Source organism: Melitaea cinxia, chromosome Z (assembly GCF_905220565.1).
Source record: "Melitaea cinxia chromosome Z, ilMelCinx1.1, whole genome shotgun sequence".
Taxonomy (NCBI): Eukaryota; Metazoa; Arthropoda; class Insecta; order Lepidoptera; family Nymphalidae; genus Melitaea; species Melitaea cinxia.
In genome coordinates this window covers 10722556-10736636 of record NC_059424.1, presented here as the reverse complement: position 1 = coordinate 10736636, position 14081 = coordinate 10722556, and the positions used below count along the sequence as shown (strand labels likewise).

The following is a 14081-nucleotide window of genomic DNA, read 5'->3' as shown; positions in this document are numbered from 1 at the left end:
GATTTTGTCCGCGTGTAATTTAACAAAATAGTTATTGTTCAGTTCGCACATCGCGGAGCTAAAAAATAATTAATTTCTAAAATATAGGTAGCCTAAGTAACTCCTGATTACATCAGCTATCTGCCAGTGTAAATGCCGTCAAAACCGGTCCAGCTGTTTCAGAGATTAGCCGGAACAAAGAGACAGACAGACAACAATTGTAAAAAATGATATTTTTGTATATGTGTTTACATCCATATGCATTTAGTAAAAAGCTGTTATTTTAATATTACAAATAGACACTCCAATTTAATTTTTTTTTTGTATAAATGAATATATATATTTGATTAATGACATAAAATAACTTAAGCAGCCTATATTCTATCGATATATTTTTGCGTGTCATATCTTGAACTAAATACAGGACCAACCCAAGCAGGAAACCCCCAGAGTTGACAAAGGGGCCAGGCTTGGGCCAGTACTGGGAAACCTAGCTTCGGCGTACCAGTATTGGCCCATGCCTGGGCCAGGCTGCTTAACCCAGCCTCGGCCATGCCAATGATTATCCAACCTTGGGCCAAGACTGGCTGACCCAGCCTCGGCCATGCCAGTGATCACCCAACCTTGGCCCAAGACTGGGTTACCCAGCCTTGGCCATTCATTGGAGATCCAAGCGTGGGCCAAGACTGGTTAACCCACCCTCGGCCATGCAAATGATCACCCATCCTTGGGCCAAGACTGGCTAACCCAGCCTTGGCCATTCATTGGAGATCCAAGCGTGGGCCAAGACTGGTTAACCCAGCCTCGGCCATGCCAATGATCACCCAACCTTGGCCCAAGACTGGGTTACCCAGCCTTGGCCATTCATTGGAGATCCAAGCGTGGGCCAAGACTGGTTAACCCAGCCTCGGCCATGCCAATGATCACCCATCCTTGGGTCAAGACTGGCTAACCCAGCCTTGGCCATTCATTGGAGATCCAAGCGTGGGCTAAGACTGGTTAACCCAGCCTCGGCCATGCCAATAATCAGCCAACCTTGGGCCAACACTGGCTAACCCAGCCTTGGCCATTCATTGGAGATCCAAGCGTGGGCCAAGACTGGTTAACCCAGCCTCGGCCATGCCAATGATCAGCCAACCTTGGGCCAACACTGGCTAACCTAGTCTTGGCCATTCATTGGAGATCCAAGCGTGGGTCAAGACTGGTTAAACTAGCCTCGGCCATACCAATGAATACCCAACTTTGGACCAAAACACATTGTAACGAAATTCGAATAATAAATGTTTACAACACCAAGCAATGTAAAAAGGTTAATAATATAACCGAAAAAAAGGAATAATTTTAAAATAAAGAAAGACTATTGTTATATTTGTTTGTTGTTTTATATATAACTTTAAGAACTAATGAATTAATTAAGTATGCGAATCAAACATTATAAAAATAAAAATATAGTTTTGAAACTCGTGTCATCATAGCTTATAGTAGATTACGAATACCTGTTGTGCGAACAGATAAAGTTGTATATTCTATTGTTGAGTTTGTGTCGTATGAAACTATATGAAAAAATAATTTAATTGAAAAAATTAGCTAACATTATAAAAATAAAGTTTTGGAAGATCCGAAAAAAAAACAATCTAGTATTAAATACTTATTGTTGTGGAATGTTAATTAAAGTAAAAACTAAATAAAAAATGAAAACAAAAAAGGAATGTCGGAACTATTAATATCTGTGTAAGAAATAAACCTGAACCGATATAGGTATAGGTATAATATAATATTATAAAAATAAAATCAAAGCTTTGTAACTTATAATATATTAAAATAGATATATGAGCATTATAATAATAAATAAAAGTAATATAATATTAGACTATTGTTGTACATATTTAAGTTTATTTGCAAAGTAATCGATAAAATAGTTTTCACGTCTTAATTACTTCAAAACTTAATATAATTATTTAAAACTTTAAATTGAGTTTTTTTCCATAAATTGATAATCTACAATTTAACTATGAGCTAAATAAATTAACTGTATAATTTAAAATACTGAAATGATTTAATTTTTAATTGATAGAAAAAAAATATTAATTTTTACAGTCAGTCAGACACGTTTATTTTTCTTTATTATTATTATTTAAGAATTACTAGAAGCCGTAAATTGATATACTTAATATAAATATGTCTATACACGGAGACAATAGAAAGTGTAGCAAGTAGCAAAGCAACTGTTCACGTGTCGCGTCGTGTTTGACCTTGAATGCGCAAAACCTTGCGTAGTAACAGATTTTCGGGTCTGCGTAAGCGCGCACTGTCGCCTTGCGTCCCTCTCCACCCTCGCACACGCTTCTCGTGCCCTAGAGTACAATAACGAACGAAATGGATTCGTTTGTCTATTTTATTAACGTTTAATTTTGTGTCAAAATAATGCATCAACTTCAGCCAACTTTAAGACGAGAGAAAAATTATTTATTTGTTTATTTATTTAAATTCTTTGTTGTACAATAAATACACTAAAACAAATGTGTACAAAAGGCGGGCTTAACGCTAATGCATTTTCTACCAGTCAACCTTGGTATGTGCAAGAATGTGTAGTGTGTAGGAGTACAATCAAAAAATAATACAAATAATATAATATAATATATGCAATTTTTGATGTCTTTACATATTTTTCAAAAGAAAATAATAATCGAGAGTTTCTTTATTATTAATACACGATTCAATTATTCATTTGCTGACAAACTTATACTAGTATATATTTTATAATATATTTTGAATTTCACGGGCAACCGCAGAGGTTCGTGGAGCATTTGCCTTAGCACTTTTGTCTACAATAGTACCTGCGCAAACGGTGAAACGACAGCCATATTTTTTCATAATTATTTGCTGCGGCCTGCGACATACGCTACGCTACTGTTGTGTTGATGTTGAATCAGTCGAGCAACGTGCTTGCTTCACTCAACGTTTTTAATTTCTTTTAGGTTATTATTAATTTTTTTTTACTTGTATAATGACGGAAATTGTTATAAATAAATTTAAATTGTTAAATTAAACAATAAAAAAATTATAGAGTTAGTACTAACTTCTTGGTTTACTGAGAACGAAACTATGTGTTTGTGGCCACCAAAAAAAGATGAAGACAAAAGGTGAATAAATGGGTTGAACTTGAAATCGTGCCTTTCATGACATGGTTAAAATAACCAATCAGATTATCAGCTAAGCTAGTGAGTATTTACGCACATTAATTATTTTATTTATAGTATTAAAATTATCTCGAGACAATACCTTGTAATTAACCTTTTAATAGATATCAAAATCGAATTATACTTTTAGAAGTTTTAAATTGTACAACGTAAATTTGTTTTCGCTAATGTTATTGAATTTCAATTCTAATAATAAAAGTAATGGTGCTCGGTGTAGTAGTAATCGTGTAGTAACATAATTTATTGGCGTTTCAGAGAATTATAATCAAGGATCACGCCGATTAAAAAATCCTTTAAAACAAATGATGTTGAGAGCACTGAGAGTGAATCTATGATTGATCTAAATACTGAGCCTATGCTCTTGTAGTAATTCCTTCCAACGACAATTTAGAAGGAACCTGATAAGAGCGATGAAGCTGCGTGTGAAAGTATAATGGAACCTAAAGGTATTACTTACTTAATATTTCCTGAATTAGTTATCATGTAATAATAATTGAAAAATGATACGCGTTTTAGAAATTACACATGATAATTACAAATTGACATTGAACAAACATATTAATAATTAAGGATTATGTTGTTGTTGTTTTTATTAATATTGTTATTATTATATTTACTTATAGACCAGTACATTTAGCTTTTGAAACCTAAAAAATTATAGTAGGATGAAACCCATTGGAAAAGAAAGAGAATACAACGAAAATGAAAGGAAAAATAAATGTCGGGAAGTGAGGGGTTATGGGGATAAAAACGGCTTATGTCGATTTCTGGCTAAACTACAAGTCTTACGGAAATAAGGTAAATGGCAAGTTGTAGGTAATAAAAAGATATACCTATACATTTTTCATTTACACTTTTTTCTTATAACCTCAAAATTTATCATTTAGGCAATTAATTAATTTATCAAAGTTGGTGTGGTGGTCGAAGCGCGCGGTCTTCGACGCGCTATTACTTTTATTATTATTTACGGGCACGCGCCCGCGCCGCCCGGCCGGTACCGCCGCAACCGCTATATCCCTGCATTTTAAATTTGTAATATCTTTGAAACTATTCATTTAAATTACATGCTGTGAGCTGAGGGCCATATTGATCTATATTAAATGCATAACCTATTTAAGGTGCTTAATTGGATAAGGGTTAATACTGTATTGTTTAAAATCTCTTCGTTAGTGAGCTATAATTTCACGTAAAAAGTAAAGAAATAAAAAACGGTTATATACTACTATAATGTATTTTTTTTTACTTTTTACCATTATCAAAGGCTAAAAGCACTGGTCAATTATTGTACGAAAATATTATACATTTTTAATTTTAAAATAATACATATTACCACGATCATTTATTGTACAATTTCCAGGCATCACAAACTACCTACGAACATCTTGCGAAATATTTGCAGCGTATTATTTGCACTGAAATGTCTAAAGTAAAAAAAAGCGTCAATTACACCATTGGACAACAAGTTAAAAAAATATTAGAAGTCGTCCAGCAGTCAGGAGATGCACCGAGTAAACAAAGAGCTTGGAATATTATCGGTGACGCCTTGCCATACAAAGACATTGCGACATTTGTAGTTTTATAAATCTTTAAAAGATAACGAGGAAAAACGCAAAGCATTGGTATTTAAAAACTATCCAAATATTATTCACAAAGATTTACAAATTATTAAAATATTGTTAGCAAAAGATTGAAAAATTATAGGTTGTCACCGGTAGAACAAGCAATTATTTATATTAATATATGATGATGATTTATATTGTATTGTTAATTACAGTCAGTGAAGTATTTTAATGTAATTTAACTAGTGCATCATTATAATAAAAATATAGTTACTATCAACATGTGTTTACAATTATTAATCCCATTTTTTTATAAATGGAAAATATTCGGCATTTAATTTTTTGGGCAGTAATAGCAGTTAAGCGAGGTCTAATATTGGCAATAAAGCATGGCCTAGTCCTGGGAATTAGGCATGGCCCGATCTTGCCAACCAACTCAGGCCCGGTCCCGGCAACCAACCCTGGTCAAGTCCCGGCACCCAAGCCTGGCCCATCGTTATCCTTCCAGACTTCTACCGAGACTGGGCCAAGCCCGGCTCAGTCCCGGCAACCAAACCTGGCCCAGTCCCGGTAACCAAACCTGGCCCAGTACCGGCACCCAAGCCTGGCCCATCGTTATCATTCCAGACTTCTACCAAGACTGGACCAAGCCTGGCTTACAAGTCTGGCCCAGTCTCGACAACCAAGCCTGGCCCAGTCCCGGCAACCTAGCCTGGCCCAGTCCCGGCGACCAAACCTGGCCCAGGCCTGGCCCATCGTTATCATCCCAGACTTCTACCAATACTGGGACAAGCCTGGCTTGCAGGCTTGGCCCAGTCCTGGCGATCAAGCCTGGCCCAGTCCCGGTGACCATGCCTGGCCCAGTCCCGGCGACCAAGCCTGGCCCAGGCTTGGCCCATCGTTATCATCCCAGACTTCTACCAATACTGGGACAAGCCTGGCTTGCAGGCTTGGCCCAGAGTTTTACATAGTTGGGCCAAGCCTGGGTCAGGCTTGGCCCCGTGGTACTTTCCTGTATGGGAAATTCTTTACTGCTAATTATGATCCCTTTCTCGTGAAAGGGTAATGAATACGAATATGAGGATGACACTACTTTACTTATGGTAAAGATATGAGCAATTTTTGAATAAAAGCGACAAAGACACAATTGTGTTATGAAATAATGCTTAGATAATAAAATTTTATCATTATAATGAGTGAAATTCGCGTAAACATTACAAAACTTTTTATCAATTAAAATTAAGAAAAATACGACCTAGTGTTTGAATGTTGCTTTAATTTTTAACCGCATTCGGGCTTTTGTATTTCTTTTTTAATTATACTTTGTTTTCAACATAAAAACGTTTAATCAGCAAAATGACTTTCCCGGGGTATCTTGTATATGAGTTTTTGTCATCTGCGCAGAAATTTTTCAGAATTTTTTCTCTCACTAATTAAAATATAATAAACATAAAAATTACGTAATAATTAAGTAACTAAAAACAAATAAAAACTTTCGAAATGCAGCCATCGTGCTTGTGTGGTAATGTTATTTTTACGGAGAAAATGAAGCACTAAGAACATTGTTGACGTCATTGTCAAATTTATACAATTTGGTAAATTTAAAACAAAAAGTTAATCAAACTTATTTGACAATATAATTAACCAAAAAATCCTCTTCTAATTCAATAAAAATGGTGAGTTGAAATTGTGTAAATAAATTAAAAAAGATAAAGCATATTTTTCAAAAATATATAAAGGTGTTTTCAAAAACTTAAAAAGGTGCTTTCCAAAAATTCAAAAAGGTGCTTTCAAAAAATTCAAAAAGATGCTTTTCTCATCATCTTATAGTAGAGCATTTGACCATAGCTTATCCCCATAGAAAACAGAGACAAGGTATATGTTGAAATGTACTTGCTATGAAATCAGTATTCACTCTTACTTTAAAGATTATACTGTAAAGGCCCTTCGAATATCGAATTTGTTTTGAAGCTTACTTGAGTACACACTAGTAAAATCCTTACAATGCGACGGCACATAACCATGTTAAAAAAAATTATGTCAATACCTTCACCTGACTAAAAATAACAACAAAATTAATACAACTGACACAACGGCCTATAACCTTTGAAAGCACCAAGTCATGTGTGGCAGAGATGGTGCAAGGTGATGAGAAACGTTACGTGAAAGAGGGTCGAATGTCGAACCAATAGAAAGAGAATTTTTTAGAGATTCGCTGTTATAAAACTCTTGAGCATAAACTTTAAAACAACAAAATATTGTGAAAAAAGATATGAATACAAAAAGGATTATTTTTTTAATTAGTAATTTTCTTGTGTAGTTTTTTCGTTAAAATATTCATATCCTTTCCGTTAAAAAAAAAAATAAAATACAATGAATCCAGCATACCTAAACTATATAGTTATACAATACATTTAAGTTTTATAAATATACTAACTGTGCCCACGACTTCGTCCGTGTGGAATAGTGACTTTGGACAGCATTTTTGGATATGTCTTTTGGTTTATTTTGGATTAACCACATCTAAATCGGATAAGCCGTTTCTGAGATTAGCGTGCACAAAAATATATTATTGACATTTTTATTATTATATGTATTGATGATTGATAAGTACACCCTACCATTCCACATATAGATATATCTTTTAACAACTGACAATTATCACCAAAGAGGAGAAACAGAATTCATTGCCCTATAAATATATTAATTTTATCGAAAATAAGTTCAAATCAAAAATATCTGTGTAAAGTGTAAATAAAAACTACGACTCAACTAATACCTGCTAAGTTAACATTTATAGAAAACGTTCCAACTGATACTTTGATACAAACAAGGGCTAACATCGTGTGAAACTTTGAATAGCGTATTGGGGCGCTTTTCTCGAGATATCGATTTGGTCTGAATCGCAGTAAGTCCGCTTAACTGACTAGAGTAAAGTTGGACTTGTATAGCGATAGCCTCATTTTATCCATTTGAAAGAAGTCATTTTAGTTATTTTCTAACTTGTGACTTTCTTTGTTATAAACAAAGCTTCTCATCGGGTATGGAATTAAAAATAAACAAAGTATGTATATATTGGGTATTCCATGCCAAATCGAACACTTTGAAACCCGACCCTTTTCAATTTCGACAAATACGAGTAAGTTTTGATTAACAAAAGAATTATCCAAATCGGTCCTGAGTGGAAAGTCGTGAGGTGACATACTTTTAAAAAATACAGTCGATTTGAGAACCTCCTCCTTTTTTGGGAGTCGGTAAAAAAAACGACAAATGGGGACCAAAAATTCGAAAAGAATTATGAAATAGATTAAAAATCGATAAACTTGTAAACAAGAAAACCCTTGCTTAAAAAAAATCATAAATACTGCTTAAACTTAACTGAGTATTAAAAAAGGTCATTACTTTATCACGTGTATAAAATTGAATTTATCATTAATAAAACTAATTTTTCGAGGATTGTTGTTCCCGTCAATAGGAGCGTAACACCGATATCATCGACGTACATACATACCGTAATTATTGTCACAGGTTTTAAGTTTTTACATAAATAACTTTTACTATTAAAAAGTTCTACTAATAAATATTTTCGAAATTAGCATGCATAGCATATCATGGTTGGAATAGCGTGGTTGGTTAAACTAGTAAATTATGGTAGTGTAACTGTATGAAATATTATGTTGTAGTTGAGTACTCAAATCAATTTGATAACCTGATAATTGGAAGACACTAGTGTTCATATCGTGTTCCAATTTTCGATATATATTGTGTCATTGCCACACCATCTGTGCCAAAAAATTCTACGTTACCAACAATTTAACAATATGAGTGACTTACAAACTGCAAATTTGTATTCCACCAGAATATTATTGGGTTCTTATGGTTATAGAACATATAAGGTTACACGATATGTAATTTTTCAATAAATAACTTAATAATTTAATTTAAAAAATATGAATATAAGTGCACAAAATTGTTCCCGTGTCTGTTTGCACATTATATCATCATGATTCCATTTATAATGCATGATTTTTAGAAAATTTGTCTCGAACTTTTTGTTTTATTTAATTATTTATAATAATTAATAACGTGATTACTGAAGCGTCGCCATGACGAAAAACTAATTATTAAAAAATATATATTAAAGAAAACATGTTGAACAAGGCTATCATAATATAAAAAAGTACACAGGTAATAAATAAGTTTATCTAGATTTGAGAATTTAATAAACATCAAAAAAAACTTAAAAATTTGATATTCAAAAATACTTACTAACCGAGCTTTGATCTGCTTTTATGATTTGAAAGCGTGACTTGATATAAATCTACTTAAAGAAGACGTTTATATTAAGACTTCAAACCGAATTACTAACTTTCCTTTATTATGTATATGTTGAATTTATTTAATAATTATATTTATAAATATATATTGATTTTAAACTTGACTTCCTTGGTATGTTTTATTTGTGTTAAATTGAAACGGTTATTCTTTACAGCTTTGTATTGATACAACTTTTTTATGAAAAACAATATTGGATAGCTAATAATATAGTTTTTATTTTGTCTGCAAGATTTTAATAATAGATTTGATAATAACAAAGAAATGTTTAAATTCAGAACGTTTTGAGGCAAAAAGGTATACTGAAATTAAAAACTGTATTGTACATATCAGTTGCAGCGCACCTACCGTAAATTGAAGCTTCATTGGAAATAAGCGCCGTCAAATGAAAATTGCTACGAAATACAAAGAGAAAAATAAATGATTGTAAACTTGCGAATCTCCAATTAATTATTGAAATTCATCTAATTGGGAAAACGAAAAAAGGGATCTTTTCTGTTTTACCTTAACAAAAAGAAGCAGCACGTTATAAATTGAAATACCTACAGTCTGTACTAATCAATAGCCACTAGCTTTAGACCTTGCAGGCATTATTTTCATTACGTACCTTTCCTACGTGTGAAGGAATAATTAATTGTTAACGAAAAATAAGAATTAAATTTTTTTTGTAAAAATTTCATACGGAAATTTATTTTACAATAGAATACAGTAAGGCAGTCAAAAATATCTATACTTATTGAAGGACTAAATTCGGTATTAGTTTTGTCTTAAGAAACAGATACGATTTGAGTAATACGGTTCGCTTGATAGAAAGCGGCTACCATAATCTATGTACGCTTCCATTACCACTACACTACCCCCACTATTATACCACAGCATAAATCCAGCTGGCTACGTTACTCACTACCAGGAATACCACACTTTTTGAGAGTGGCATCGATTTCTGTAAATTTAAAAAGGTACTAGTATAATTATTATATTATAGCATTCAGCCGTCCTCGGGAAATGGATTGTCCAACACAATTTTTTTTTTGTTTGAACCTACTCTCAGAGATTTGCATTCACACAAACAAACTCTTAAGGTTTATAATATTAGTATAGATAAAAAATATTTCACAACTAATCAAAGCTATTTCTAAATGTGTTATTTCATTGAATAAGCTTTCAGTAATTAGCATTATATAGAAATACTCTATCTCCTACTTCAAACTTTATAAATACAAAACTAATAGCAAACTAATACCTCCAATATGATTCTTGAAATATGTAAGTCTTTTACAATTTATATATATTAACGCAAATAACAATGGGATCGCAATACAATACGGACGATCTAAATACTTGAGTTTGCTACGATTTCGGGATGGAACATTTTTTTCACCCTCGTAAAATGAAAAAATATTCTACAAAAATTTTCGTAAGCCCTGGTTCAAGTTTCTATCGAGTTTCGTAAACAAATAATGTAAAATTTCTTACTAAAATTGTAATTAAAAAAAGTTTCATTTATTTGTACGAGCTTGTTCATGACAAACATTTTTTTTTTATTATTTAGGGAATCGAACTCATGAGTTTTGTGAATCTGTGAAATGTGTCTTGGTGAAATGAAAGGTATAGATAGATTTCAAAAACTTGTATCGTGTTTCGATACACATATCTGTTTTTGTAAATACACAGTGTGCCCTAAATGGCACAAAACTGAAATCATAAAAATAGACTGTGGCTAAGGGGATTTCAAATCCAATCTAATTCTACTTTTTTAACCGACTTCAAAAAAAGGAGGAGGTTCTCAATTCGACTGTTTTTTTTATGTATGATAACATCAGAACTTTTGACCGGGAGGACCGATTTCGACAATTTTTTTTTTTTAAATCGAAAGGTGGTGTGTGTCAATTGGTCCCATTTAAATTTATTTCAGATCTAACAATTACTTTTCGAGTAATATCTAATAATGCGTTTTTACTTGACGCTTTTTTCGTCGACCTACGTTGTATTATACCGCATAACTTTCTACTGGATGTACCGATTTTGATAATTCTTTTTTTGATGGAAAGGAGATATCTCTAGTTTGGTACCATGATAAGGAAACCAGGATCTGATGATAGAATCCCAGAGAAATCGAGGGAAACTCTCGAAAATCCGCAATAACTTTTTACTAGGTGTACCGATTTTGATAAATTTAAATTTTATCGAAAGCTGATGTTTATCATGTGGTCACATTGAAATTTTATCGAGATCTGATAACTACTTTTTGAGTAATCTTTGATAACGCGTAGTTACTTGACTATTTTTACGTCGATCTACGCTGTATTACTCGTCGATGTAATTGAAGTCGGTTTTTTTTTCGTTTGCAAGCAAACACAATTATCAATATGTAACCAAATAACTTTGCAGGCTATAAAGTAAATAAGCTAATAATTATATAATATAATTCTGTTTTATTATTAAGTGAATGGTAATATATTTTTTTAAATTATGCATAAAAAATACGTTAAATCAATAAAAAAAAATATCACACACTACCATATATTTGACAAACACGGGTTTATCAAATGTGAATAGATTATAGACTATAGATTAATACTATTTGTCTTTGCTAAATGTCAAACATAATAACTAATGTGTTCAAACTTAAAATTTAAATTAATTTTGGTCGAATTTCGACCACTGGGCGACCACTAGAAATAGTAAAGTAATCAGAGGCGGAGTGTCGAATTTATTTACAACTAAAACTACTTTTCTATATTAATAATTTCAAAGGAGCCAAAGGCCAGCGCAACCTACAACTGCGTTTCGCAACTTAACAAAATGAGCACTTTGAAAATTGATTTAAATAGAATTTTCGATGAAATTTCAAGAAAATATTTATTTCGTTATTTTTGTATAAAATAATCACATAATAATAAAATAAATATATTAGTATGATCTTAAAAGTATATTTTGATCAAATATTATAGACGAAAATAGAAACGGTACGTTTATGTTTCTTTCGAAACAGAAGAAAATTTTCCGATAAAGGTAGGCGTAATTAAATGATCGATTTTTAAATAATAACTTTTCCTCAATTGGTCTATTAGACGGTTTAGAAAAATATTTATGACGGATTTCATCCGATTAGCATGAATTTTATACATAAAAATTTCCAAAAAAATATAGATGACAAAATTAAAACAAGGTAATATAAATGGCAAGGCATAATAAATTCACGTCGCGTTGGCGCAACAGTCAAAGCACTGGTTTATGGCTGTTACGCTGGCGGTTGCGAGTTCGACCCCCGCATATGACAAACATTTGTATTGGCTATACAGATGTTTGTCGTAGTCTGGGTTTTTGTGCAGTCCTTGTGGATCTCCCCTCCGTGCCTCGGAGAGCACGTTAAGCCGTCGGTCCCAGTTGTTTTATCATGAACACCTGATAGCGATCGTTACTCTTAGTAGGGAATATATCCGCCAACCCGCATTGGAGCAGCGTGGTGAATTAAGCTCTGATCCTTCTCCTACATGGGGAAAGAAGCCTATGCCGAGGGGTAGAATATTACAGGCTGAAGCTTAAGCGTAATATAAAATGGAATTAAATATATCAAAATATGGTATACCTGCAATAATTGTCACTAGATGAAAATCTGTGGGACAAGCAACAAATAATACAAATTCAGACATAGTTGCTGGTTTATTTTGATGTGAAAGCGATCCTGTGACGTCTCGCCATGACGATGAGGGCACCCTGCGTTTTAGAGGGTATTCTGGGTTGTTCTTAGGCCAAGAGTCCCACACTTGCTCCGGCCTCGTCGGCGAAGTGCGTAAATGGGTGCCCCCAGCGAAAAAAAAACGGTTGTCTAGTTGTTTTCTTTCCTTCTAAGCATGATGTGTATAACGACGCTGTGGTGGATTAAAAAACATTTTGAAAGAAGTTACCGGTAATTCAGTAAATAAAATGTCCTGTATATACATATATATATTTAGCATCATGTTTAGACATGTATAGACAGTGGTTGGACCCTAAATGAACTTAATTATAATACCATTACATGTATGTTTTCTTGAAAAAGGTGACGTAATAAATGAATTTGTAAAAGCAGGCATGCTTAAATTTACTGTGTCAAGTACGACAAAACACGTACCGACCTCGGCAAGCCGAAAATCAATATTCGATGAAAAATAATCTTTGCTTTGATTTGTTTTTAACATGAGGTCTTTTTAATCTAAATACGAAAATTCGTTAATGTTTCTCTCGCTATATATATATATCACACGTACAAATGTTTATGATTTCTTTTCTTTTTATTGCAAACAGTTAATTACAAAAATTACATAAGTAATTAAGAAAATAAAAAAAATAAAAAGCTTAAGCTGTCTAGTTTATACTTTTATACTGAGCATTAACCCATACTTTTATTAATGACATATAAAAGACCGGTTTTTTGTAATAAAAGATTTTTTTTAATCGATAAAGCCTAAAATAGTGTAAATAAGATTGCAAATTTAGAAAACTACACTATCCAGAACTAACATAGGCTGTAAAGATAAATTTGTCACTAAAATTATTATTAGATATACAAAAAAATGTGTACTAATATAACTTTTACTAACTTAAAATAGAATATTTGTCAAACAACAACTTTACGTGTACTTAATGGTTTAGCTAATTAAATAGTAATTATATATTATTTCTCACGTCTTTAAATCGATGCCATGAGTCACCGGGAAGACCACTATCCAGGAATTTTCATAACAAACACATTTCTTTGTAACTTCATTATTCATCAAAAACTTTAAAAAATATTTTTAGAGCTGTGGATACGTAAAAATCTAGGTTATATAAGATAATATATAAAACTTGTGTGGAAAGTGGAATATTAGAATATATTATAAGTACTAACACAAAAATTTAAAAAAAAAAACCTAACTAACTATACTAACTTTACCATTTTGTCGACTTTACTTTTTAATGAAACGTTATGTACAATTCTAATTTAGTTTTAATAGTACGTCCTTGATTATGAAACAAAAAT

At 32.4% G+C, this 14081-nt stretch overlaps 1 protein-coding gene and 1 long non-coding RNA gene across 2 annotated transcripts in view; one reads left to right on the top strand and one right to left on the bottom strand.

Moving 5' to 3' along the window:
- The window catches only part of LOC123668967 (neurocalcin homolog), an 80333-nt gene that overhangs the window by 36140 nt on the left and 30112 nt on the right, over positions 1 to 14081 (bottom strand). The window lies entirely within an intron of this gene.
- On the top strand, positions 3064 to 4957 carry LOC123668969. Its single transcript, XR_006745649.1, has 4 exons — positions 3064 to 3200; positions 3435 to 3625; positions 3803 to 3977; positions 4537 to 4957. It is a non-coding gene; the product is annotated as an uncharacterized LOC123668969 (long non-coding RNA).